We start from the raw sequence: 6,380 nt of genomic DNA, 5'->3' as shown, positions 1-6,380 counted from the left end.
GGCTTAAAAAGAATGGAAAAACATCTAAAAGAGCTCCTTCCGGCAGATCGAATCTCCGGCTTTTGATGCCATTTCTCCATCCCTAATGACGTCTATCTATCATTTTTGGCAGACAGCATCACCGATATGCAGAGGGAAGATGAGAGCACAATCGTCTTTCCTCTCCTATCAATTGCTGAGGGCGGAGTCCGCTTTCCTCTTCACCCACTTTTGAGGGTCATTCTTAGATACTGGGGTCTAATCCATTCCTAGCCCAACGTCAATTTCTTTCACATCATAATGGGGATCGTAGAACTAAATCGTCGTCCTAGGACCAATTTAGGTATTCCTGCCATTCGACACTGTTACGCCCTAGCCAAATCTATTGGCCGGCTAGGGCGCTACTTTCTTAGAGCTAAGGATACTGATCATCACTTAGTGACTATGCTCGCCAGCTCTGGCAAGCGTGTCGACGACGTGATGGCCGTTGCCCACGGCAAGTGGGAGTTCAGTGAAGGCGAAGATCGCCTAGACATGGTGCCGAGGAAAAAAGGTGAACCAGGTGGCTGATTAGATCACTTTTCTTTTCATATTCGCATGTATATGTATTCGACACTATGTTCATCTTATCGTTTTGTTTGTGCAGGCAGCGATTTGAAGAGAGTGTTGATTTCATACAACGACGTCGTGCTTGCAGAAATCAAAACCGTACTACAGTTCGTTGGCCATCTAAACCTTTAAAAACAAGGGAGGGCAGCCCGTATTCTCTTGCGGTACGAGCTGACTTACACAACGTTCTTGGCGGCAGACAACATTCCGATCGCGCGAGGCAACAATCAACTTGCTACCCTCATCTTCCCCAGCTTCAAAAACTTGAGGCAGATCGGTTTAGAGTCATCTGATTCTGAACACACGAATGAACAAGTGGCCGAACCAATCGTTGAGGATTCGGACCGGTTGGCCGCGGAAGTTGACGAAGCGGTCAATTTGGCCTTTGAGGAAGCCGGATTGAACTCTTCTGACCCTCCGTCTACACCAGGCTGAGGGGACGCCTTCGAAGATATTTTTTCAAACTTGGGAGACCTTCCCAGCGATTACTCTGAAGATATGGCTGGGGAAAATCTTATACAGATAGCACGGAAGAGGAACGCCAAACACATGGCCACCCGAAAAAAGGCAAAGGCCATCCGTTCCGGACTTGTCCCGACTGAGTCTGTTCAACCTACTGTTCTGCAACATACTGTTGTACAGGAATCGGCTTAGTTTGTCGTCGCCGAGATGAAAAAGGATGTCCAGCGCCCGATTACAAAAGAGCAGCCAATTTCGGAGGATCGAGGCAAAAAAAGAAGCGCCGAGGACAAGGACGGCTCCAAAGAGGTCCCTGTTGATAAGCGGCCACGCTTAGAGGAGTCGACTATGGTTGCCCCGTTCATCATTGAACCAAAGGTAGCATTAGCCATTTAGTCGGCCCTTCTGGTACGTGTTTATCCTTGGAATGTGATGATCTTTTGGTTTGCATTCGATGCTTCTTGGAATGTGACGATCCTTTGTTTTACAGACAGTTGGAAGGATCGCTGAATTAGGCCGACGCCAGCGTGACGCTGTCGAAAGGATTAGCCATTTGCAATCGAAAGTCGATGGCCAAAGGAGCAGGGCAGAGTTTGAGGCAATGAGAGCCGCAATGGAAAGTGCACGGCGGAGGCTGAGAAGGAAAGGACCGAGACTGCTGATCAACTCAGGTCTGACACCAAGGAGAGGGCAAACGCGAGCGAGGAATCGCTCAAGCTAGCCAAGGAGGCGCTTGTGAAACTGGAGGCCAAGTTTGAAGGGTTGAAGCAGGTCAAGGAAAAAGCCGAATATGAGGTTTCCACGGCGTTCGTGGCAGGGAAGAGCGCCGCTTTTAATGACTACGTAGAAAAAATTCCCAAATTTGAGAATCGGGGATTCAGACACGGCTGGCTTAAAGCCCTTGCTGCCGCTGGAGTTACATTGGCCATGCCAATTCATACGAGCAAGTGGACGTTGAGCTGCTTGAGTCTGATCCTGAGACTTGCTTTGGGTGACATTCTAGATTTGTTTGGCTATACTCAATTTCAATGTATGTCTTTTGTTAGTTGACTTTCATCTTTTTTGGATTTTCATACGTAAAATGTCCGCTGCTAGTGCCCGATTTATGAATGAAAATTTTATATGCTCTCAAATTATTTCTCGTATTGTTTGCTCTATGAATATATAGTTAGAAGAATTAGCAATTAGAATAGAATGTCAAGATTACGTGAGACGGCAGACTTAACAGCCGATTAAAATTAGGGATCTGATTTAATCATAAACAAAATGAATTCATGACTGTTGTACAGATAAATCGATTCGTGGAACGGCTAGGGTACTCAAGCCGTCTAGATTGATGAACTGCCCTTGCCCAGCTGGTTCATGAATGTAGAACGCCGAATAACACATTACTTATGAATCTTGTATTGTAGAATCGATTCGTGGAACAGCTGGTGCATTTAAGCCGTCTAGATTGATGAATCTGCTCTTGCCCCAGCTAGTTCATGAACGTAGAATGCTGAATAATATGCTACTTATGAATCTTATACTGTAGAATCGATTTGTGGAACGACTAGGGCATTCAAGTCGTCTGGATTGATGAATCTGCCCTTGCCCCAGCTGGTTCATGAACGTAGAACACCGAATAACACGTTACTTATGAATCTTGTGTTGTAGAATTGATTCGTGGAACGCCTGGGGTACTCAAGCCATCTAGATTGATGAACCTGCCCTTGCCCCAACATAGAATGCCGAATATCAGTGGTTGATGGGGCGATTGGGGCATATGACTCAGTTGGCACCGGGCTGTTGACGCTTCAATATTAATAAGATTGCCTTGGAGGTGCTGCCCTCGTAGGGAATAAATGGGCGTGTACTTCGTGAACGAGGGTCCTATTTATGTGCTCAGTCAGCAACTCAGTCCAGCTCTTTGAGGAAGATTAAAGAAGTGAGAATGTCAAATAAGCTTTTCTTCAACAGCAGAGGTGAAGCGAAGACGCTTGCTGAGCTGGGAGGTGCCATGAGTCGAAGCGGTGAACCTTTATGCATGGGCAGTAGGACTTCGAGGGATCGAGAGAGACACCAATCTCCTTGTCGTCGAAGTAGGTTGCCCGGGAGGGACAAACAACCACAGCGTAAGTCTCCTCAACCCCGTCCTAGAAGGGAATCCGACGCGACTCCTCGCCCATTGAGTTTTGCGGTTTTCATGGGTAATAGACCAATGACAGAGGCAGATTCGATCATTTGAGATTCAAATGTGGTAGTCAAGTTTGCTCGACAGTTTCTTCCACCTAAAGTCCAGCAGTCGATGGTAGGTCGGCCGGACTTCGAAGTGTTTCATGAAGGCGTTCACGGGGTGGTGAGGGGACTATACACGGCTTATGAGATCGGCATGCGTCTTCGTGCCACTCTCCGCGACATAGAACAGAGAGATGAACGCATACGGAAGTTAGAAGCTCAGGCCGAGAAGGCCGATCATGAGCTAAGGAAAACCAAGTCTGCCGAGCCCCAATCAACCAGCCACCCCAACCCGGTTGTCGAAGAGAGGGTTACTCAAAGGCTGATTGGTGATGCAATCACCGATCGTAATACGGCTAGCGTGTTCGCGATTGGGACTGCGAGAGCCACGACATATGAAAAAGGCTTTCATGACGGCCGACTGATCGGAATTTAGAAGACCAAAGAGAAACTCGCCGAAGAAGTTTACCGATGTGAAAATAGTGGCTTTAAGCACAATTGGATCAAGGCATCTCAAGCCACGGAAGCTCTCCGAGCATCGGGCATTGATTCGGCATTGCCACTCTACTGACGTAAACATTTTCCATTTTCCACTTTTGAAGTCGAGAAGAGTGATGAGGGCAACGCCGTATAAAAATACTATGTAATTATGTAATTATTGCCTGATTGAATAAAACGTCCTATTTTAAATGTTTCATTGTAATTTGCATTCAGCACATACGTGTTTGCATGTGTTTCATTGTATAAACATTGACCGGCCCGAGTCAACTAGGTATTTAATTCCAAACGGTTATATGTCAGCTTGTCATGAGCATTCTTCATTAAATATGTATTTGGTATACGTTAGGCATGGTCAATGCGCCGATGAGGCTCCGAATTCGAAGGCTTAATCGGCCCAAAGGTGTCATGCACCAGGGGCTCCGAATCTGGAGACTATCAGCCCATCTATAATTGTTGTTTAGATAATTAGGCCATTTTAACTCCAAAAAGCCGAAAATTAGTACATGGGGTGGCTGTGGCCAATATCGATCGGCGTCCATCTTTTGGAGTTCTGTGTTAATGAAATCGCTTCCGGGTCACTGCAAGGATTAGAAATAAATCGCCTCGGACTCTGTGCGCCAGTAATCTTCACTTAATGTGTTCAGACTCGATTTAAAACAATTTTGTTGCGTGGGGTTAGATAAGTGTGAATGTCAAATGGAGTTTTCTTCAACAGCAGAGGAGAAGCTCGAACTTTGGCTGAGCTTAATACTGTAATGAATCGCAGTAGAGAGCACACCCGTGTGAGAGGTAGGGCGTTCAAAGAACGGGAAAAATGTTAGCCTCCAAGTTGTCGAAGCAGATCAACCCGAAGGGAGAAATAGCAATGGGGAAGTTCTCCGCAACCGCAACCCAGAAATGAGGTCGACGTAGCACCGCGACCATTGAGTTTTACTGTTTTCGTGGGGAATTCCTTTCTTGTCTTGGATCTTGGCCTTGGCGTTGTCTATGGTGTCAAAGCTCTCTACCTCGAGGGTGATTGTCTTGCTGGTGTGAACATCATGGATTCAAGCGCAGTCAGATCAAAGCATTTCAAGCTGCGAATGCTCTCCGTGCAGCAGGCGTTGATTCGATGCCATCGCTCTACCAACGCGACCACTTCCCCTTTTCGCCTTCGAAGAGATGGGTGAGGACGAAGGCGACGCCGTATGAAAATAGATATTGTAATGCTTGAACGCGGATTGCGTTTTTGTAATTATTGTTTAATCGAATAAAATGTTTTATTATAAAAGTTTACATCTCATTCTGAATTTTTATGTGCTTAATTAAGCATCTAATTTCGAATGTTGGCACGTTTTGTTTTGTTTATGCGGTTGTGCCGGCTCAACTTACATATCCTAGCTTTGATGTGTAAATATTTTTTCATTCTGGAGGGCGCTCCGAATTCGGAATATTACTCGGCCTTTGAGCGTCGCCCGGTGGGACATTATTTGGTCTGCCAAATTTGGAGGCTTTATCGGCCAAAGACGTCATGTGCCGATGGGGCTCCGAATCCGGAGGCTTTTCCGGCCCAAAGGCGTCATGCGCCTAGGGGGGTCTGAATCCGGAGGCTTTTCGGCCGATCGTGATATCCACAAAGGGCGCTCCGAATCTGGAGGCTTTTTCGACCTAAAGGCGTCATGCACCGAGGGGGCTCCGAATCTGGAGACTTTGGCCAATCGTGATATCCACGAAGGGCGCTTCGAATCTGGAGGCTTTTTTGACCCAAAGGCATCATGTGCCCAGGGGGATCCGAATCCGGAGGCTTTTTGGCCAATCGTGATATCCACGAAGGGCGCTCTAAATCCGGAGGCTTTTTCAGCCCAAAGGCATCATGCGCCGATAAGGCTCCGAATTTGGAGACTGTTTGGCTAATCATGATATCCACGAAGGGCGCTCCGAATCTGGAGGCTTTTTCGACCCAAAGGTATCATGCACCAACGAGGCTCCAAATCCGGAGACTTTTTGGCCAATCGTGATATCCATGAAGGGTGCTCCAAATCAGAGACTTTTTCGGCCCAAAGGCGTCATGCGCCAAGGGGGCTCCGAATCCAGAGGCTTTTTGGCCAATGTGATATCCACGAAGGTCGCTCCGAATCCGGAGGCTTTTTCGACCCAAATACGTCATGCGCCGACGGGGCTCCGAATCCGGAGACCTTTTAGCCAATCATGATATCCACAAAGGGCGCTCCGAATCCGGAGGCTTTTTCGGCCCAAAGATGTCATGCGCTGAGGGGGCTCCGAATCTAGAGACTTTTTGGCCAATCGTGATATCCACGAAGGGCGCTCCGAATCCGGAGGCTTTTTGGACCCAAATGCGTCATGCGCCGACGAGGCTCCGAATCCGGAGACTTTTTGGCCAATCGTGATATCCACGAAGGGCGCTCCGAATCCGGAGGCTTTTTCGGCCCGAAGGCGTCATGTACCAAGGAGGCTCTGAATCCGGAGGCTTTTTGGCCAATCGTGATATCCACGAAGGGCGCTCCGAATCCGGAGGCTTTTTCGACTCAAAGGTGTCATGCCCTGACGGGGCTCCGAATCCGAAGACTTTTTAGCCAATCGTGATATCCACGAAGGGCGCTCTAAATCTGGAGGCT

Source organism: Camellia sinensis, chromosome 11 (assembly GCF_055761805.1).
Source record: "Camellia sinensis isolate YWXY chromosome 11, ASM5576180v1, whole genome shotgun sequence".
NCBI classification, from domain to species: domain Eukaryota; kingdom Viridiplantae; phylum Streptophyta; class Magnoliopsida; order Ericales; family Theaceae; genus Camellia; species Camellia sinensis.
Note: the sequence above shows the minus strand (reverse complement) of the source record.